The sequence below is a fragment of the Prorops nasuta genome, unplaced genomic scaffold, assembly GCF_024137725.1.
Source record: "Prorops nasuta isolate Cenicafe-Biocafe unplaced genomic scaffold, Cenicafe_Pnas_1.2 PNAS00027, whole genome shotgun sequence".
In the NCBI taxonomy this organism is placed as follows: Eukaryota; Metazoa; Arthropoda; class Insecta; order Hymenoptera; family Bethylidae; genus Prorops; species Prorops nasuta.
Genome location: NW_027116824.1, coordinates 56988 through 80287, shown reverse-complemented (window position 1 = coordinate 80287; position 23300 = coordinate 56988). Strand labels below are relative to the sequence as shown.

The window sequence follows — 23300 nt, the reverse complement described above, 5'->3', positions numbered from 1 at the left end:
GATGGTACTTGAAAAAAGCGATTTTTCATGTATTATTTATGCTATTATTTATCTTCATCCAGTTGTTTTTACGCTTTTGACGAGGCAGTAGGTTTTATTTTATAGCAACGACTTTAACCTCGACAAATTAAAGCTTCTTTCACGGAAAAGAATTACCAGCAACGGCTCTGTGTAAAAAGTCATTAAACGATTGAGCGTTCTCGAAGGAAGAGGCCGGCGGAACGCGCTGTCCGCTTATTCGCAGACTTGCGTCACTTTCCTTCTCCGTTTGCCACGCTGAAAGACTCGTCGTTAACTATACACTTGGCCGCTGTGCGCGACCATTTTTTTTCAAAGTCGATCCCTGCGAACACAAATCGTCAACCAACCACGAATCCCTTGTACACACACACACACACACACATATATATATATATAGACTGCATTTTTTCCATCCATTCTCCCGAGTGAAAAAATTCTTTTTTCCTCTCTTACGGTATAAACAACGTATACACCTTTATGTATATACAAAAAACATATTAAATTATATTTTTCTATAGAGAATTATTTCTAAATTACTATAAACTATTTAAGTTAAATATAATTAAATACCTCGTGGAATGATTGAAAAATGATCTCCGTAGTATAGCCATTTTGTTAAACCATGTGTAATTAGGACAATCAGACGTTTTAGCATAATTTTCTTTGTACTTGGTGAAAAAAATTCGGAGCTCGTATAGAGGCAGTTTTATCGAAATGTAGTTGGCGAATATTAAGGAAGAATCGCGAGAGGCCGGAGGGTTGAATTTCTCGGTTACCTGAACAAATGCGCGGGGTGCGTAATATTGTGGGCAAGTGCGGCCGAAGGAAATATCCCGCGAGGCGAGTAACGACGGATGAAAAGAAGAAAACGCGAGAGCTTATTTACGCGAGTGAGCAAACTAGCTCCGCCGGGAAATAGGCGATGGCTCCGGCTTTCCTCGCGGATCTATCTGCCTACACGGAATAAAGGAGGGAGGAGGAGTGCATGGAATGGAGAGCGAGAGAGGATACCCAGGAGGAGATAGGGACCAGCGATTTTCCGCTGTAAGCGTAGCGTACTGAAACGATTTAACGCAAAAGAAAAAGAGACAAGGACAGACTCAAGAGAGACACCGATGCGCACCGTTGTTCTCTTGATTTCAACGAAAATAACAAAACTCTCATTTCTTTATTATCATGCAAAGATGCGCAAATGGGAAAAAAGTCTCGTCGAGTCCTCCGAAGCAAAATAAAGAATTGCGGTATTCTTCGCAACGCGAGAGGGAGAGAGAGAGAGAGAGAGAGCTTGAGACATACCATTCCGACGGTTACATTAAACACACATTGTTTTATCCGGTAGCAACGAGCTTGTTTAGGTGCTTGCGAGCGTGACGACATGGGAAATTTCGTCGCTACGGAATTTAGATGAAATTGCGCGAATTACTTGGCTGCTTCGTATACATACATTCACGCGAAAACTTGTACACGTACACGCGGAAGCGCGCATAGAACGCGCGAGAGATGACATGTATAAATGTGTGTATACGACAACAATACGGAGAGTTGAAATTCCTTCCCGTTGTCTTGGATGTGTGCAAACGAACGGGATACACCGAGAACTATTAAAAAGATTTAGCCGCTTGTTACTGCGAAATTTACATAGGACCATAAATTTCAATATAATAATTAGTGCTATGTCACTTTGACAGAAACTTACCATAGGATCACACAGGCCTGGTCAATATCTCCTATAAACTAGTCCGTTACCCTGTATTTAAAAGTGATTTTAGCTCGTGTGAACGGAGCCTCGAATTACGCGAAATTACTCGCTCCGAGGCATAAATAAATAAATGTCTATACGTAACTGGTAACCCATTATTAGCGGTGCTGGTGTCACCCCTCCTCGCGTAGTCCGTGTGGCATCGCCATCTCGACACCTTGGACCCGTGTCCTTTCACACCGATACGTGCAATGCGTGTGTGAACAACCCTCCCCCCCCCCTTTCCAAATACACAGCCAATAAAGCTATAGTTCCAATGATTCTCCTACATTCCACGATAATTCTTAAACCCCAGACATTGGTCTTCGAGTTCTCTCTCGATTATCCTTAAAAAAGACTATAATTAATATAATGATCGTACAACCAATTATATTCTCTAAAATTAAGCTCATGCAATATTCCAAATGACGTATAAATAATTGTTGAGAAGATCAGCGAAGAAGAATATTTTGTCAGAGACAGTAAGAAGAACGCGAGAGAAAGGAAGATATTTGGAGGAAGGGTGATAGGAAGAATAAGCTGCACGTGAACTGGATCTGTGGCGTTGGGAATGAAAGACGGAGAATCCGCAACCCTCGTAATACGAGTCCTCATAAAGTAGCATTCCCGTGTAAGTCCTTCTGTCGGTCGTCGGTGGGCTACCATCTACGGCTTTCTATTATGCATGCGTCCCTTATTGGCAGTAAACGTGTATTCCTCCTCCTCCCTATAGGTTTACCCTGCAGTCTTCTCTTCTCCCCCGATCCGCCAGCATTACGACCGTAAGCATATTTCTAATTATGGCATCGCGAGTAAAGGCTGCGCAGACAGACGTAAAATCTCATAAATAATGTCGCGATCAGAGCGAACTTCGGCCAGGCCACTTAGGCCGTTCTTATACGCGCGTTGGAAAGAGGGTACTTTGCCCCTTAGGGGATAATCAAGGCCTGCCGAGGCCACGCAAAATTATTCGCTCGCTACTTCCCCCCCCCCGTACGTACCCTTTCCCACGGAAAAATCTCCGCTTCCCGATATAAATACAATATTTAAATAGCCCGCGCCATCGTGATTATGCATATCAAACCGTTGACAGATAAAACTGTCGTTATGCATCGGGGAGCGACAGGCCCATTCATCGCGTGCTCCAAATGAATTAAACTCAAAATCCCAACTACGCAGCTGCTGCGTATTGGGACGAAACGAACATTGGAATTATGGAAAATTGCTGTGGACAGTAATACTATCGTTTCATAAATATTGATATTGAACGTGGTCGCGAGTTTCGACTCGATGAACGCACGCGGCGCGGCGCCCTTAAATTTTCATTCGTCATAACGAGAATTAACGCTTCGCCGAGCACGTCTATCACCGAGAGTGTCAAACGACGAGCCCGCGGATTCGGCTTAGCGCATTCGCCATTACCGATTTAGCATCGAGCATGGTCCATAGTCATTAATGGGTCGTAGGCGTTAACGATTATGTTTCGGCTTGTAATCATTGAACCGATTGTACTGATCGTTGCACTAATAAACTCTGATAGTCTGTAGCAGTCGGTGCGGTCGCGATGACGATGATAGCGAGGCCGTAATTGCTCCCAACGAAATTTTATCATTCGACAGTCATTGCTCCCCTTTCCACGAATAACTCGCACGTTTGTTTAATCCTCGCGATGAATATTCTGCTTAATGACGATGATCTTGCTCAAGGACGATGGGATAGGGCGAAGAAAGAAATTATTGTAACACTTTGGAATAATTAGGATGTCTCGAAGGTCGTAACAAGGTCTGCAGATATAGTAAATTATTGTCGAGTAATAAGAAGACCGAGTATATATACAGCACACGATCCTACGACGACCTTGCGCAGTGGAATACATCGGAAAGCGTGTCCGCGGTGGTTGATACGCACGATTAGGAAATTGGAGCAATTGGCACGCGAGTTGCGAGGGGGATGAAAATCGGAAGGCTGGTAGCACGGGGGATGAGAGGACTAAGCAGGCCAAGACGCGGAGAGGCAAGACGTTCGCGGTTTCGCGCAAGAGGCCGATGGGGGTCCTTGGTCGTAATTACGTTAACCACAACCGCCAAACACCACTACCGGTACGTATATATATGCGGAGGGCTCCGAAAGTGCCCCAACCTGTTCCAGACTGGCTGTTCGTGCCGCTCCTCCATCATCCGAGCCAGCAGCGGCTCTCCCGATCCTCTCTCGGAATGCATGTAGAAGCAACTGTGTATAAGAGCTCCACGAAAACCAGCATTGATCAAACAATCCCTCCAATGTCTACCCTAATTTCATCTCAGCCTCCAACGGGGTATAACGGAGTAGGTTTTTGCCAAACGGTGATCCTCGAGATTTTCATTAATTCATCCAACTCTGACGGAGCGACTCGACTGCATATTCGTCGGTTTCCGTAAAATCTCGACGGAGAGCTCGGAGTCTTAGTCCTCGGACCGATGATAAATTTTAATAGTACACGTATTAATGTAACACGGTACACATCGAAGAAACGTTTGCACGATGAGAGGTTGGCGTGGATCCCGCGCTATTGACTATTTCAGGAGGGTTAGAAACTGGTTATAAACCCTCTCCGTCCGGAGCTGGCTCCGCCGCCGGTCGCCGGAAACACATATACATATATATACGTACATTGAATTAGTAATACCCGAGGTCTTAGAGCGGAGGGACTTGTAAGCTGTAATTGCATTAATCGCGGTGATATTTTGGGCTCAGGTGCTTTCGCGCCCGCCACGGCTCGTTAATAGCTGCCATTATCGTTCCTACTCCTCAGGACGGACGAACTGTGGTGCGCTGCCCCGCAACGACTAGACCTCGCTCTGTCCGAAACTTTTAGAGTGCTCGACAACCACCACCCACTCGACTATGGCTTAAATTCCGGGGCTAACTGTTCGCGCTGCGAGCTTTCTCGCATCTTGACAATTATTTCTCTTTATTATTTATACCGAACAGGAGGGATTGGTGCTGTATAGATAATCGAGGGTTGCGTTTATAGCATATATATATATATATATATATATAAGGATAGTTTTGTAAAATCGTGGGAAAGGGAGCGAGGCGGAGAGTAGGATATTGCGTGGGATAGATGGATGGGTGGGTGGGTGGGTGGAAGAGTGTAGGAAGTTGGAGGCTGGGCTTCGGGGCAGCGACAGCGTTTCGTATGCGTCGCGCACGGCCTGGCCCTCTGGCGTATTCAAAGCGCGCAGCGTCGCTTCATCTCGAGGAATGCGGCAATCGATTATCACGGTCCTGCATATCGATACTATACCGTCCACCAGAGGACACCGAGCGATGCGCGTATACACTGGCAAAGCTACGAGGTGCTGCTGTGCTATATATATATATATATATATATATAGTAGTGCTGCTGCGGGTGGACCTATAGCGTACGGTTATGCGCGCTCTGTGACTCTGGCCACACGCACACGTCGCCAACTAATGACACCGCCTCGTATACTACTCGTGCCTCGAATATCATCGGCTCGATATTGCCACCGCCAGAGATTAATGTTTCCTCCAAGCCCCTGCCTATCTCTCTCTCTCTCTCTCTTGAAAATCCTGCTATCTCCTCGAAATAGCGCTACAAACCCTTAGATATATATATATATATATATATATATAATTTTAGAAAAAAAAATGACGTTCGTATTATCACACCGAAGGACTTTAATCGAACGTTTATATATATAGTGATTGGATTTTGATGTGCAATACGATGGCACTTGACACGATGCGTGATTGCTCAACGTTGCGTAGAACTGGAGTAGAGTATATATATATTGAAGGGTAAAGGGGGAGGGAGGGGGGGGGGTTGAAGAGAACAAGAGCAAGAGCAACGGTGACGACAGCAGCCGTCATAGCCTACTCCCTGCCACTGTATAGTATACATATATATATATTATATATATAGAAAGGGCCGAGCGTTCGCACTTGCGTAGCCTGCACCCTGTCCACTCACGGCTCTCGGTTATTGTTCACGTTAATTGATGCGTTATGTTTGATGCCGTTGTGATAGCCATTGTGAGCGGAGTGTCCACTGATAACTGAGTTACCGACTGCGGCGAGCAGAGTGCACTCAAACCTAATTATCTCGACCCAACTATACGACTGCCACATTGCGTTGCGCGCGAGTATTTCCCCAACGTCGATCATGGCTTACTCCATACGTATAACGCGTACCCCATACGCAACATCCTTTTCCCGCTCCCAATCTGTCCACCGTAGTTTCGCCAAATTACGCCCATACGAAATTGTAAACGTCATAAACGCAGGGATTTTCGGACATAACTCTCTTCGCGCTCCACACCCTGCGCAGTCTGGCTATTAACCGTGAAGAGATTAAGTTTAGTTTTGCCGCGTTTGAAAGAAAGCAATGACTAGGAAGACGGAGAGAGAGAGAGAGAGAGAGAGTATTCCGCTTGCTCGGCGATTAGAAAGGAAGTCCAATTAAGCTCCGGTCTGCAGGCTCGTCGTAAAATAAGGATTTTTACGCGTCGTTCGCGGCCGATTTGCGAGATATAACCCAGCGCGAAACGGAAGCTCGCTACGATAAATTCCGAAAATCAATTCCGCAGCGGGCCAGACGAAAGTGGCGAAGGGTGAATGGGAGAAGAAGAGGGCGGGCTGCGAAAGAAAACGGGAGGAGTGCCTCTGTGCCTGCTGCCGCTCCAACATCTTTGAAAAGAGCGGCGCGCGCCACCAGGCGGTCCCTTTTGCACCGAGAATTCCGGAGTCGGCGCGTCCCTTTATTGTCCGGCCAAATTTACGGTCGACACTGTCTTCTTCCGAGTCGCGGATATATCCCTCCTCGCAATAATTCGCCCGCTGCTCTCTCTCTCTCTCTCTCTTGCACTATGTTTGTGTGTGTGTGCTACCGGTGATCGCGGTTCCGCGTCATGCAATAACTGTTTTCCTTGCAAATACTTACGACCCTGCGATGTCCAACCGCGCTCATAAATACTTCCCAAATATTTTACTCTCCTTACCTTACTCCTCTCCCTCCCCCCCCCCCCCCCCCCTCGACACACCAGTCAGATCGTTCCTCTTTCCTTCTTTGGACAACGTTTTGTCATTCTTCCGCGTATAAGCCTGCTCTCGCCAGATAAGACGTATGCAGATTTTGTTTCACGCAAAATATGTCAACAAATTACCCTGTCAACGCATAAATTTCAGATACTATTTCAGTCTGGCCTCTAAAGTCTTTCTTGGGTATACATAAAAAATTGTCGAGTTTCCGTCCAGCGAAGAAGGGTTGGAATTTTTGAGAAAGGAATTAAATAAGATTATATATATATCGATATAAGTTTATACGTGGAAATTGCGATAATCGAGCGGTGATTCCGAAAGAAATTGGATTAGCCGTGATATCGCGGGAGGCAGGGAGCAACACGCGCGTGGGTCGGATTGTAAAAATAAGTAGGATATCGAGGAGAAAAAGCGTAGTTATCCAGACGAAGAATTTTTCCGAGGGTGCCGCTGGGGTGAAAACTGGCTATGTACGTACACATATCGCAGAAAATTACATTTTGTCGGTTGTAAAGGGAGCGTCGTAAAAATCGTAACACCGGCGACGCTGACTGCGGTGCATGGGGCGAAATTGCACTGGCCTCCGCCTATCTGTTAGCCATCAACATTGCTCCACGCTTGATAGACCCTTTGTAAAACGTCATCCTACGGGTTTTTATGCTTTTGCTCCTAGGCCAACCAACCGGCCAGTCAGCCAGCCAGCCAGCCACCCAACCGGCCAGCCAGTCAGCCGCGTTCGACCATCTCTTTTCTTTATAAGACCTCGCGCGCGCTACCGTCGATGCGTGCTCAAACACGCCAGAGCACGCGAGTGGACTCGAAAGAGAACAACCACCACCACCCGCGTCCACACGTCCATACACACCCCCATCCTTTACAAACATGCTCGATTTAACCTTCATCCCCCTCCACATCGCCTATATTCTCTCTTTTTCTCTCTTCCATCAACTTCCTTCGTTCCTTTTCATCATGGACTCTCTTAGAAACGTCATTCTCCACCGTGCGTACAATTTCCGCTCTCGATTTCTACTCTCTCTCTCTCTCTCTCTCTCTCTCGCGTCGTTCCTCCTCGGCTTATGACCGTAGTTCTTCGTAGGAGAATAGATACCGTTTCGTCATTGCGATGGATAATAATTGACCGGATAATTCGATACGAGGTCACCCATGGGTGTTAACACTAGGAAGAGTAATATCGAATTTCGCAAATTTCATTACGCTTCGCAACGTTGTTGAAGGTGGATGTGGAGAAATTTATGTTGCTGATGCGATCTATCGCGAGGACCACACACTGAGAGAACTTGCTGCACGGAGCACGTGAGAGCAAAGTGATCATTGGAGCTGTTGGAGCCAACGTAACTCTGGTTGCGTGCGACACTCATCGATGTATTTATATCCCGTAAAGTTTAACACTGTTGGTGCGTGTAAGCAGCCTGCCGCGGAATCTAAAACTCATCAACGCCCGACTGATCACGCCGAGGGAGAAAGTAACAGCGATGCCTCTCGATCGTCTTCTTGCATAAACCTATTATAAGCCGGTTAATTTATCACACAGCTGCATTAACCAGCAGTTACCTGCCGTTGAAAATGCTTTTTCACGGAAATATCGAAAGCGACGAGCCCGTTGTTTGGTCCTAAATAACACGCGAATTAACGCCTCGAGAAAATCATGGCTTTCAATAAAAATCTGGAAATTATTATTTTCTATTATCATATTGTTCAGTATTATTTTACTTCCTTCGTGTTAATTTTATTCATCAACGAATTATAGTTTCTGGATCGAACTGTCGAATAGCACACGATGACAGTTTATATCAGAGTATACAGCTCTGTCGACTCGAGACTTGCACGACGAAAGCGTTCATTTACTTCGTTAGGTTGGGTGTCGGGGGTAGCAGCGTTGACCGTCATGTCCATGTCTTCGAACTCTCTCTCTTTACTTCTGTATACCCCTTACCCTGTCTCCCTCCCTCGCTTACACTTTCCATCTCTCTTGGTCGTCGGCACCGCAAAGCCCCGTAATTAAACTCCGAGAGCGTCTTAGATGCAAAACGTACTTAGTAAGCGGAGCTTACTCTCTACGGACGCTCGCTGGGATTGGGAAAGCTTTGTGCGAAGGGGTTCTGGACGGTCCAGTGAGACTGTAGTAAGAGGAGGGGGATGAGGGGGGCGGAACGAGCCAAAACAAGAAGTATCCCACCCTCTCCTTCTCTCCCCTTCCATACTCAGACTAGCCCCTTCCTCCTCTACAGTCTCACTCATCCCTCCCTTCTCATCGTTTGCTTTGTCGACTCTGATGCTCCCCCCTCCCCCTTATTCATTATTAAAATCACCGCTTCTGTCTTGGCATTGATCTGCAAATTTCGTAAATCGATGCTTTCAAAATTTGTATATTTATATTTGCTCACTCTCTCTCTCTCTCGTTACTTTAATCTATACTTTTTCGATTTTGATCCCCTGTTTAAAGCCCTTTTCCTCCTTCGCGCTATGCTCTCCGGGCGTTGATGGGTTTTCCTGGCCTCAAAGTAAGACCAGGTCGCTAGCTGGCCAGTTTGGACTTGAACTACGGATCGAGTTTCCATCATCCGGCAGAGGCAGAGAGCGAAGGAGAACCAAAGGAGAGTTGGAAGGAGCCCTGAGAGACTGATCTGGTCGGTGGCTGTAACGTCAACTTCCAAAATTCTCCATATCCCTACTATATATATATATATATACCTGAGCTTCGTCTACTCGAATCGGTTGGAAATTTACAGCGGTATATCTCGCTCTTCGCTATATAATCGTTGACTCTTCCACATCGATTCCTGCTGGAATAAACCTTGCCCCGATCTAATTCAGCAATTTGATAGAGTCTTCAATTGCTAAAAACGACTTTATTATCAACTGGTTTTTCATCCAAATGAAGACGAATGTTAGGAGAGTCGCAAGAAACTATATCGTAAGAATGGGAAACGCCTTGTTTTATGGGCTAAAAAAGATCTATGGCGGTGTATATCTGTGGTAGTGTATGAGTGATTCCGGAAAGTGTTCGGAGAATTGACTCGTCATCGTGTTCGTTCCGGAAATATACTGGAAGGCGCGGAACCCTCCGGAGAGGCGATAGCAATAAGGTAATGGTCGTGCTTCTTTCTCGTCGGCACGACGCACGCCTTATTTCTCCAGTGTCTTTCTAAATAACATCATGAACGGTTCTCATATTTCAAGAGCATTTGCCCAATTATCGCGGGAAAAGCAATATTTTCTCAGCGTTCCTCATCGGGCCTGGAAGAATACCGTGTATTTACAAGTATTATTACGGGAGAGACTGGAGGAACACTCGATACCGACTAATGGTCGAAACCGGTTAATTAAAGAGTAATTACAGAATGTCATTAACGCGAGTCCTTCTTGGCGTTACTTTTGTAAATAATACCAGAGCGCAGTTTCGAATTGCAAAGGGATGGCAGGTAGCCTCTCGAGTGACACCTACCGTAAAGTCGACTTTTATACAAGTCCGAGGACATTCCTTTGGAAACAACGTTCTCTTTTGCCTAAAGTGTATTATCCTATTATCATCGTTTCGATGCACGCTCTGTTGTCGACAGAGATCGAATCTCTCGACTTTGCCGTATCTGCTCACTCTCCAGGCCATTTCACAAACGCATAACTTGTCTCATCCACTCCCTTTGAATCCGTGACACTGGCGTCCTTTTACCGGCTTGGCTAGCGTTTATTGTAATTACTCGGCCCGTTAACGAGACATCCGTCGTCTCGCCAAAGACTCCTATAGAGAGAGAGAGGGAGAGAGAGAGAGAGAGAGAGGGGGGGGGGGGGACATTATGATGGATCGCTTAATGCGCCTATAGCCAACTATATACTATACGCAATGCCAATTTCTGCCAACGTTAGACTCTCGCAACTTGCCACCGCGTCGAATCTTCCTAGGAGAAACTCCCTTTCTCCCCCCTCCTTAAATGAGAATATTAATAATCTAACGTTAACATATTAAAACCAGTTCAGAGATGTAGGGGAGGCTTCGGGCTTAAACTCGGCTTAACTTCCCGATCAACCGATCAAATGTAAAATATCCTCGTGGAGTTTGCGTTTATAAAGTATAGCATTAGTTTAATCCTCGCGAGGTCTCGTTTATTGGATTTTCCTTTTTCGCGCGTTGGAGAAATATTGAGGGTGCGAGAGGGGGGAGAAGAGTGAAAAGGGAGAGCGAATAAGTCACGATCGATTTCTCGAACGTGTCCTGGACGCCTGGTAGCGGAATTAAAGGGGTAGGCTGTTCGGTAATTGTCGGCAAATATTAATAACCGCTACGGGGGCGACAGCTCGCGCGATTCAAAGAGAGCCGAGAGGCTGGAAAGAGGCCGTTGTCGACGGGTCCGCGAGGGTAAACTCGCCGAACCGGTTATACTTGAGAGCAAATACATAATGCCTCGATGGTTTTGCCCCGCGCTAGGGAGAAGCCTGCTGTGATTGAAATTTGGAAACTCGCTTTGACACAATTACGCCAACTGTTCTGCTCGAAAGATGCCACGAGACCGAGTCAGCTTCCTCCCAAGAACAAAGATTCTTTCCAACTGCTTTATCGTCAAACTCATTTACCCTGCCTGGAAAATGCTTCATTGATACGCAAAGTGCCAGATATGTATCCAACCGTTCTTCCAATGTACAGAGCTTATCGTTTCATTTCGAGAACTCGTCCCCCACACCCTCTTGGAGGGGAGGAGGGATTTATAAGGAAGAAATTGGATTACATTTTTTTATATATAGGTACTACCGAGAGAAACTCGTCAGCTTCTCCCGTATTATACAGCACGAAAATATAAGAACGGAAGAATTCTGGACGAAGCCAGATAAAAATACTAATCGATGCCTCGCGAGCGGATGGAAAGGGGTAGGTATTATATATATATATATATATATATATAGATGTGTCGGTTGAGTCGCTTGGCAAAAATTCCATGGAATTTGTTACGAAACGACGAAGCCCCCGAGGTGCGCACCATGGTGAAGCCCCGTACGATGTATTCCTCGGAGAAACGTCTCACCGGACTTATTCATCGATGATCTTCCCATTAAGCGTGGGGCATGTGCAACGAACGTTGCACGTATACGTCACTGCACGAATACTAGTGCATCTTCCGGCAGAAACGATTCGCATGACTAGAATCCAGACTTATGTTTTGACTATACCTATACATATGTATTTTAAAAAATTCTTTCCAAGTGGAAAATTGAAAGTATTATATATATATATATATATATAGATAGAGGCAGGGTGTTCCAATGATAGGGCTAGTAATCTTCGAAAATTATACACGTCGAGCAGATGCACCAGATGTGAAATTTCTATAAAAATTCATCCCGGATTAAAATAGTTCTAGATACTAATTTATCGAAGGGAATAGCCGAGATTGTTTTGATTTTTACCGAGACGGCGTAAACCGGTTTGGATCGAACGGTTTAATCATCGAAAATTGGCAACCCCTGTCTGAGCAGGCCTGTAACAGCTCTCACTACCACCTTTTCAGGCCTCGATCGATATTCCACGAAACACTCTTTAACCTGTCTCCTGTCCCGAAACGACGAGAATCTTCTCGATCTCGTATATTTCTGCTCGATCCTTCCACCCCAAATGATACCGGCTGATAAAATTTCGCATGCATAGCAGCTTATAATGACAATTTTGTACAATCATAAAGAGCGATTCTTCCCCGTTCCCAGTATCGAGTTACATCGATGAATAATTTATTGGTAAATTTTGGCGCGTATATAAAAGATAAATAAGACTGGAGGAATAAAATTATTAGTACACGAGATTGGTAATTTCTTTAGTGTGTCAGATGTTGCATACGGGAGGCTCGTAAAGTTACAAGTTAACCTCGATATATATAGTTTGGCCGAGGCGTACGTGTAAGGCGATATTGTGTAGCCGAAGTTGGCTTGCGAGTGGCCGATCGTCAGGGAGGTCGCCTGTCTTCCACCTGCCATTATTTTCCACTTCCACTCTGACGAGCAGTCGCTCTTCCCCGAAAGACACCGTACGCATGTGTGTGCTGCTCTTGTAGGCACTGCGGGGTTCGCGTGGACGGTGCGCGCCAGAGGTGAAAGAGAGGACAATTGGAATTCGTCTTGAAATATGGAAGAAAACCGCGAGTTCTCTTTGAGAAAGAAGAGACCAATGCGTGTGTGTATATATAGAGAGTGGGCTAGAGTTGGAATTCTCTTTGCTGGATGTTTAATACGGCAATCTAGGGGCGTGATAAAGTGCCAAACGAATGTTGAAAGAGAATCGCGGAGCGAGCGAAACCATCGTGGCTGTACAATGCTGGCACGAGCCATTACGTTGTATAAACACGACTACCCACCGAGAGACTCTCCAGAATTGAAACGCAGCAATTGAAGCTGCTGTGCCTCGACTCAATTCCAACTCGACCTCGTCTTCCCTCGAATAAGACCGACCACCCCCTTGCACGAATACTCTCGTACGTCTCTTTGGTCAACCACTTTTCTCTTTCTCTTTCAACAGTACTCACAGAAATATTCTCTTTATACAAACCGACGTGAAAGACGCGTTTTCTCCAGCGGTCACTCTTTCGCATTCTCTTTAACGAAATAGTATTTTTTTTTTTTTTTATTATTTTTTAGAGGATTTCTCAGCTAAGCGTGAAACTTCGTATTATTATATATATAGTATATTATATTATAATACGAGGAGAACCAATCTCGCATGCAAGCCTGAAAGAAATTGCAAACAGCCTTCCGCTTCTTCTGACAAAAGGTAAAATCCGTAGTTGTTAAAAGGAAATTTATGGGAATTAATATTGGCTCCCTCGAGACTCGGCGGGGGGAGGAGGGGGAGTGCAGGTGGTCCCGGTAAGTCTCGAGCCTCGCGGAATGCGACTTTTCAACATACATAGAAGGGAACTTTAAGAATTTAATTCCTTCATCCCGCATGGGCCTTGCTTTTCTTCCCCTCGTCGCGTACTTTCGCTGCAGACTCTCATGGGTATTCATCATACATACGTCCCATTTCTCCCTCTATCGCTCTTCGTTTGTCTCTCCAACTACAAATTTCATTTTCATCAAACATCTTGCGAGCTTGACCCGACATTGTTCGATGCATTCAAATTTCAAGGAGAGTGAGATTAGGCATAATAAAGAAAGCTACTGACCGCAAGGTCTTGTCAAATTGGAAACTAAAATTATTAAACAAATTTTAGGAGAACGTTCGTCTTATCAAAAAGGGTGCAAGAATATTTCAAGATTAACCCTAAATTATTCCATATGCCACTGAAATTTCAAGCCAAACATAATTAGGAATAACAAAGAAAGTGAACGACTGCAAAGTGGTGTCAAATTGGAAACAAAAATAAACAAAGAAATTTTTGGAGAACATTCGTCGTGTCAGGAACGATGCAAGAATATCGCAAGTTTAACCTAAAATTATTCGATGCATTGAAACTTCAGACCGAATAAAATTAAGATTAATAAAGAAAACGACTGACCGTATATAAAGTCCCGCCAAATTGGTAAACTAAAGTTATGAAATAAACTTTTGGAGAACGTTGGTCGCGTACGAGGAAGGCTGCGAGATAGATCTAGGGAAAAGTTTTTTTTTGCGGTGGCGATCGAAATTCCTAGCACGCCTATAATATCTTCGTTCGCCACACGAGCGAAGCGTAAAAAGTCATTCCGCATTCTCGCGAGGGACAAGCTACGTCGTCGACTCGTGTTAGCTGAACGCCATAAAGCAACAAAAAATCACCATTAAGCTGTACCATACGTCTCCCCGGGGATGGACCTCGCTTTGACAGCAGGGAGTATCGCCATCAGCCTTTCTACGTATTAAACGCGATAAGCTAAAACACTTATCGTCTCTGTGTGCCCCGCGGTGTACCCTCCACCCTAAGTCAACCATCGTATTTCTATATCGTATTTTTTCTCGCACGTTTTTATGTCGATATTTTCGGTAAAACCGATACGTCACAATCAAAGCAGTTACCGATCGACGGAATCAGGAATATTCAATCGTCGTACGCGGCCTCGCAAAAAAAAAACAGCGAGGAATAATACTTCTCCTAATGCACATATATACATAGAAAAACGATAAAAATGGAAATGTGCCAAGTGATATTACAGTACGTGTCGAAACGTGTGACGTTTCCATTGATTCGTAAAAAAAAAAAGACAAACGGACTATTTACGTGGGTAGATATATAGATGTACGGGGAAACGCGCGAGTGTATGAAAAAAAGGTCCGCAGCTTTTAGTTGAATAAACACACGTAGCGCATATCGCACAATCTAAGCGCGTAATATCGAAGAATCGATGTCAATTAGTAAAAGGCTCGATCGCTGGCTGATTATCAGACTGGAAACCACACCGTATGGCGTGAATTTAATATACCATGTTTGATTCACACTCCACATCCGGCTGTGTAGGACATTTGTGTCAAGTATGACGCTGTTAACATTATCATTCTGAGTGGAAAGAAAACACGGCAATAACATATAAATCTTCTAATGCACGTGCACTTTACGGTTGAATAATGAAATTTGCAACATCTCTCTTCTCTTCAGGATATTTATAAAGCGGAAGGGTCGGGTCATCGGGATTACTGGACGATGTAAAAATCTATGGAGTTTCGCGAAACCAAGCAGAATCGGTATAAATATATATATATATATATATATATATATAGAAGATCTAGAGAAAGAAAATAAAAAATAAAGTGTAACGCGTCGTATAACGGTAAAACCATAAACGGATGATTGCGAGGCTCGAACCCTCCCACGTCGAGTCATCCCTTTTGACTCCCATAGCTATACGCGTTCTTCTCGCACTCTGTAACGGAGCATATAATCCTGATATCTGTCGGTTTTCGGGCAATAAAACACGCGTCCCATACAGACACGGTCCCCGAAAACTGCTACTGCTTCCCGTTGATAAAGAAACGTGTAAAGATACCAATCCCCTCGTGGCCTCTAACGCCAAACACGCCGAGACTTTTACGCTAAACTCGCTGGCTGGCCTTCGTAATCGACCACGACCGGATGCTCCTCCTTGTAAATTGGCATATCGACTTGGACGTAAACCAGAGATAATACGCTGACATTGAAAACTCTCGCTGTATACTCAATGACACTTATGCATTTTCCAGTATTTTTCGAAAAAACTGCGATAACATTATAGCTTCAATTATATATCATCTCTTCGATATTAATATTTACAGTTTATACGATATACGCGTCCTGCGTACTTCCTTCAATAATAGCAATAACAGTTAAATATCATAATATAATATCGTAAAATTACTGCAAAACGTGATGCTACCGCTGAAAAAATGCCTGGCTCACTCGTGAGGTGGCCCAGTCAATTGACTTTATTCAATCTTCCATCATTTTCCTCAAGTACAAAATTATATAGTAATGAGTGAGACTGTGGGCCGTGGTGTACGTGAGCGGCATACTGGGTCTTTGAAGCATCCGATGCTTTTCCACTCATAAATGAACTTATCTGCTAGATTTATAGATTCGATAAAATTCCATTGATGCACTGGATAAATAAAGATACGAGCTAAATAATAGAGATTTAATAGTACAATAGAGGTGGCCTGAAATGAAATCTACGCTCTACCTGCATGCATATATATATATATATATATATATGAAAGGAAATTTTGTTTTCGATCTAGACAGCCCATTAAATCGATCGTTCAGAGTTTCGTGATTTCTTCGAGGAGCAAAATTATACGATGTCAAGGGCCGATCAGAGAAGGTTGCATGATGCAGCACACGAGAGCGGAACATTGGACTTTTCAAGTGGCTTATACATTGTCCCGATGATTTGTTAATCGAAATTGGTCTTGACCACACATTTGTCGAGGGGATCGTCGTGCATCGAGGCTCCCCGAGCCTGCTGCAGAAATTCGCACTCCCTTCTTTACAAATATATAGCAACGACGCTGTATTTTCGTTTTTCTCAACATTTTTCATTGCTCTCGTGTCATTGCTTCTTCTGCCCTCGGCTATTACGTTTCTCCGAACGAGTGAACTCGGTCGGTAATCAGATCGCCCGTTTCGAATGACCCATGCTCAGCCGCCAAGTAAATATTTTCATATTACTTTACCTGCGTAATTTAAGTGCCGCAAATCTCCATCCCGTAGCAGAATTTCGAGGCCCTCCGGCTGCAACCAGACCACACAAGTTCTATCTTTGTCTCGACGTACCGCACAATACATATGCTATATACTTCATCGTGATTTTTACCTATAATACTCATATCCGTGGTTTAATAGCCGAAGAAATGCAGAGGATCTATGGATCTTGAAGAAAAAGTATTAATCCTGCAGAGAAATGTATAAGTTGCAATGGAAAAAAGAGGATCGAAGTTAAGTGTGGATCGTAGAAAGTGGAAGTCTTCTTATTTTCTGGGCATCCATCGTGCCAAGGTGGATTTTCTTTGGGAGCAGGAGACCCTATCGGGAGAGATCGGATAAAAGAATAATATATAAAAGCGAAAAGCTTTCGATTTTACGACGGTTTATATAAAAAGCTTGGCCCGTTTGTCGGCCGGAAGTGTATGGAGGGAGGAATAGGAAGGCTGACCCTCCCGGGATGTTTTCACTCGCAAACTGGATTCCGATGACCGATCTCCATTTCCATATGGCTGGGAAAACCGAGGGGTTACCGCCTGAAAAGTTGTCACCACGAAATTGATATTCGTACGCCAAGCGTGTTACCGTCCTACCACTATATATGTATACTCGAGATCTCCGTGGAAGCAACTCGGCTTTTTAAGGTCGAGCTAGCAAATGGCTGATCCAGAGAATGAGAAAAAGAAAGAGCATTGGTGTTCAAAGCGTGAAAATACCTGACGATATAAGCATAAATTTGGTATATTATAATAATACATATAGATATGTGAGTTGTTCCGAGAGATGCCGCAGAAAATTAGCATTTGCGCAGGATGCACGGTCTAACTACTATATCGACGCAGTGGCGGCGGTGGTGATGGTGGCGGTGGTGGTGGTGGTGGTGGTGGTGGTGGTGGCAGCGGCGGCGCTCCAACTATAATCGTCCGTGCGGTACGAGCTAAGTGTAATATTATTCAGCAGACAGCTTTGTATGGATATCGAGAGCCGTAGAGCACAGATGCTGTCCGTCGGAGAAATACATCGCGGCTCCTCCAGTAGGTGCCTAAGAACCCCCTTGAACGCCAGATAACGGTTGTTTCGCTCGGTTTTCGGACAGACACGATCCTCCTGACGGGATTTCGCACTCGTCTCGCGTCCCCTCCCAACCCCTAACGTCTCAGCCTAGCCCGCTCGCTTCCATGAATTGTAATTGCGAATTTGGACCACCACCTTCCCACCGGCTTAACCGCAAGTGTCCAACTCACCATATCGTAACAACGGACTCTCTGTACGCATATAACTTTATAGATCTATGTGTTTCGTCACTCTTCAGGTTCGTCTCAATTATTTCGCGCCTCCTAGAAATCTCGACTTGCGATTTATACCGCGAGGATTCTGGAGACTACCGAATTCTTGGAATACTTTGATATATATTGTTATTTTTCAATATCAAGTAGAAAGTTGATTTTATGCTTTGAGGTAAAATTGAAAGATGGTAAAAGAAGTATTTTATGCGCGTTGCAGATGGGTCGAAGATAAGGTCCATGGCGAATGAGTATCGCTTAAAGATCGCAAAGGCGTGATATTATTAATTTTTTGTAAAAGGAACTCAGTCATTCTCTTGGCAGCGCTTGCGGCCATTGAAGGAGGAAGCGCTGCAGGTGGCGAGAATGGTCAATATAGCCGCAAAATGTAAATCATATTGCTGTTCCTGGAGAGGATCCTCCATCACTCTCTTTCCTATTAAAGACAGACCTGCCGAGACGACATCTGCAAATTCTATATTAGTTTCTCCGGTTGGCCTGATTGGATTTCTCACTTCGATTAACCAGCTCTCTCGCACTAATTGTTTCTCCACCAAACCAGAGTCCTATATGAACGATAAAACCACCTCTCGAAGAACCTCGACCAATCGATATACTCTATACAACGAGCTGTAACTTTTTTTACTTCATTTTTGACAATATAATACTCGATACGACTAGATCGATTGTTATATAGCAAGAAATCATTTCAATTTGTCTGTAATGTACCATGAAATACCTCGTCTAAGTATACCTAAACCACAAACTAGTCTCAATAACCCTTCCATCCATAAACTCAACTCTGTCTCGTTTCAACGATTCAAGCTTTGCTAATTTCGTACCAGAGTCGTATTCTCTAATTCACCAGTCATTCCTTTCTTCAACAGCGGATACTGGAAGAATTCTCGTCGAGTGCACGAGTACCCAGAGAAATTGGTCCACAACAAACGTAAATAAGTATTGAAAGTGAAATCTGATAAAAGGCATCTGTCACGAGGATCCAATGTATCGATAGAAATCAGGGATGGCGATGGGTTCCAGGATGAGGTTTGACTAGCCGAACCTGTACGAATGTCCGTATATATATATATAGGTCTGAGTCGGGTACACAGCGGAGGACTCTTCGACGTGGGAAGTCCAGGCCGAGAGCGGTCAGAGGATTTCTGAGCGAGTGCACAGCGGTAGCTGATGTATTTTGACGTGCCCGATGAGAACGGCCGTTCTCTGTTGACTGCATTATCTAATGGACCACCCCCACTCCCCAAGTCCCTCGCCCTTTACCATGGCACTCGTCGCATCGTCCCCGTGCAGCACCATCGGGCGGGCGCTCGCTCCTCTCCACCGAGAGACTCGTCAGGATTCGAGTCACTCGGCTCGACCTTCTCTCTTTTCTCGCCTATCTACGATCAGCCGCGTTCACGTCCGCATCCAAATCCCCTTACCCTCCAACTCGACTCTCGTTTCATAACGGACCTTATCTGTCTTCTTCTTCTTCTTCGTCTTTGTTTCCATTTCTTTCCACGTTATATGTGTATATATATATATATATATATGTATAGTATTTGTCTAATTTGTGTGTCACCAGTGATTTTGTGAAGAAGAAGAGAAAATAAACGATCGATGGACTCTGACTGAAGTTGTGAAATTTGCTGCATTAACAGACTCTTCGTGATCATAGTCTTATATATATGGAAACTAGTCGGTATAAGAATTTTGGTACACTCTGAAAATCGATATTATACCGAAAAACAGTTTAATCGCGTGGAAGTGATCGAGCTGGCTCCTAAAGCTTTCCACCTGAGCAATCTGGAGCAATATAGTTTGCATACTTGAAATAAACAACGTAATGCTATAGCTCCACGTTTAACCATTAATGGTGCAATGACTGAAGGAGAACTGCGGTTTGCAAACCACAGTCGATTTTGTCCCAGTAAGATTACACGTCAGCTACATCCAGCGCAAAGCAAAGCAAAAACGAAACTAGTACCGAGACTAAGCGACCGTTTCAACGGCTGAAAAGTTATCGTTCGACCAACCACAAAATATTTCATGTCACTCGGTAAAGCTTTAACTGGATTTGCAATAAAATCTCAATAAAACTTGCTTGAATCATGGTCAATTTCTTCTCTTAATAATAATTAAAACATAGAATCTTAGGCTATCCCCCTCCCAGTAAAACCAAGGCATTTTAATAGCCCAACGTTAAGTGGACAAGAACCAACAAACCAAATACTTGGAATTAGCGTAAGATCTGCCTATATAGGTACACTGCCAATGAAAATACAGTAAACTGTTATTATAGTCGTATTATATATATATATATATATATATATATATATATGTAAGAAGAATCTCAAGAAAGACATTAAATAAATTTTACAGTTCAATGAGACATAAATGTCATAAATCAAAAAATCTAAGATAGGATATATACTGAAACATCGGCTTCCGAACAGTCCAGAACTTATAGCGGTGATCAGCGCTTTTTACTCTTGATATAAAGTAGATACGAAGTTGAAGGTGTCTTGGAAATTTTAATCCGATATCGCTGATAATACCATTCATAAAACTCGAGCATAATAAGTATATTTTACCGAGAGTATAGCGATCAAATTTCCTTCTAATAATATTCGATAAAACTTTCAAATGTAGAAAGATACAGATGAGAATGCACGCTTCGAGTGTAATGCTGGCTATTGGCGTTTGAATTTTTAAAATGATAAGGGAAAAGAGAAAAGGATATAGTGAAGAATAAGGAACAGGTGACTCTGCATAAAGAGAGAGAGAGAGAGAGAGAGAGAGAGAGAGACGTTGGACGGATGCTGTTTTGCTCATCTCGGATGTTTCCTAAATTCTATCGAGGCCGTAGGTGGACCCGAGTGGCGGAGGTCCGAGCAATTCTTTGGCGGCTCGCGTGTATCCTTAGTATGCAACGTATGCAGTCGGTTGTTACCGAAGGAGTGGTTTGCCGAGCGGCCAATGGCGAGTGCTCCGGCTAATTCTAGGGTGCCGCCACCGCGCCATCTTTGCATCATAATGCCGTGCTCGCAGTCCCCTCACCCTCCCCCCTCCCCCTCCCTCCCTCTTCCTGCCCACCACCGCCTTCCCTGGTTGTTTGCAGGAACCCTTCTCCCTCCTACCCCTCTTTCACTCTTTCTCTTTCTCGCTATCTACCCCTCCAACGCCTCCTCCTCCCCCTACCACTACCCATACCTCACCTCTCGCCTCACCTCGCTCCACCGGAGTGCGATTTCGTTGCACGTAAAGGCGAGATGGACACGTATAGCTATAGTATACGACGGAGAGCCATGAAGAAGCGAGGAAACGGCGAGGATGGAAAGTAACGAAAAGGAGGAACCGACTGTGCTGTTTATTATACTCCGATGAAACAAGATTCCGAGGTAAAATCATCCGAGGAATCTTTTTCAGTGGCTTTAATCAAAAGTTTTCAAAGACTTTATGTTTTGTCGGGCCGATCGACCAGCGTAAATATAGCAGACTCGTATATATATATATACATATATACGCATCTGCCAAATTTGTTTTGCGTGAAAAATTTCTTGCGTGACACGGATGTTTTTAAAAGCTTGTTCGCTGCTCGAAATTTAGTCGAATCTCCGTTGCGATGAGATACGGAGTGGCGCCTGGCTTGGTAGGTAAAAGGACAGAAAAAGAAACGGATGGTTAGCATGGAAAGGGGAAGAGGCATGATGATGTTGCTAATCTGTACTGCGGTAGTCTCTCTCTCTCTCTCTCTCTCTGTCGAGGAGGCAGCGGATTGTCCTGGACCTGAAGGCGCCCAAGGCGACGCAGCTGAGCACCTACGCCTCGTGCTACCGTCTCCTGTCGAGCAAAGTAATCTTAACCCGTGCGTACAGACGCTGCTACTGCTTTCCTTTGCCATGCCATGTCCTGTCTCCCCCCTCTCCCTACTCGCGCATACACCTTTAAACTACAGCCTCATCCCGCTCGCTTCGCAAAATACCTCAACCACATTTTCACCCATTAAATTACAATTAAAATCCGTCCAGCCAACAATTTAGCAGCTGATGTGGCTACGCTTTTATCATTCTTATTATGTATATATATATATATATATTTATATATATATATATACACACACACACGTGTATTGTTCATTCGGAAGAATCTCCGAGTTATATCATGCAAAAAGGATTGATCAGGCTGGAGGTTCGGCTGAAATGTTAAATTACCGCTGTAGGTGTATTTTGATGTAATTATTGGATGCAAAAGTCGGCTCGGTATGAATAATGAGAACACAAAGGGATGAAGAACAAAGCTGGGGAATTTGTGGCGATCGACGCGATGCGACGCGACGGTCGAAAATGGCAAGGCGAAAACAAGTCGAGGCCCGCGTACAATAGCCGGACGCACCGGTTCACAATGACGGAAAATAATTAAAGCGAAGGAACGTGGAAGGCGGCTCAAAGGTGCCGACAAAAGCATCGGCCAATCAAACCGATCAGTCTACGCGTATAAGAATGTATTGGTACGCACCGCGTATACTCTCTTCTCTCCCACTGCCACGCTTAACTCTCCTGCACCGACAGCCTACTACCTACCTATCCATCTCACTTCGTTCGTGATCCGATGCATATGCATGTGTTCATTACATTAATGCGTATGTACTGCAACGTACAAGTGCACTTATGCGTATACCAACAGCCACTGTAATGCGATCCAGCCACACAGTTAACAAGTATGCAAGCAGTTACTATTTAAAGATTCCTGCATTTCAGCAGATTCAAATTAAAACCATAATTACACCAAATTATTCCACGAGTATAACCCAAGGCTTTTTATTCCAATGGAATATATATTCTCCCTCTGTGTTAAATTTAATATATATATATATATATCTCATCAAAACGTGCTCGTCCCTCCAGAACCAGTATATATACACAGAATCTCCAATGCAGACCGAGATTGATTCACGAGAGCGAGAGAGGAGGAAATGAGAAACAGAGATATATATACCACAGTTGCAAGTGTGTTGTTTCCTGAAACACAAGTGCAGGTCCACGAGTGTGTTACACGCCGACTGTT

The 23300-nt window shown here is 44.3% G+C and overlaps 1 protein-coding gene across 3 annotated transcripts in view; it reads left to right on the top strand.

Annotated features, from left to right (window-relative positions):
- dac (dachshund) overlaps positions 1-23300 on the top strand; it is a 195793-nt gene that overhangs the window by 157443 nt on the left and 15050 nt on the right. The window lies entirely within an intron of this gene.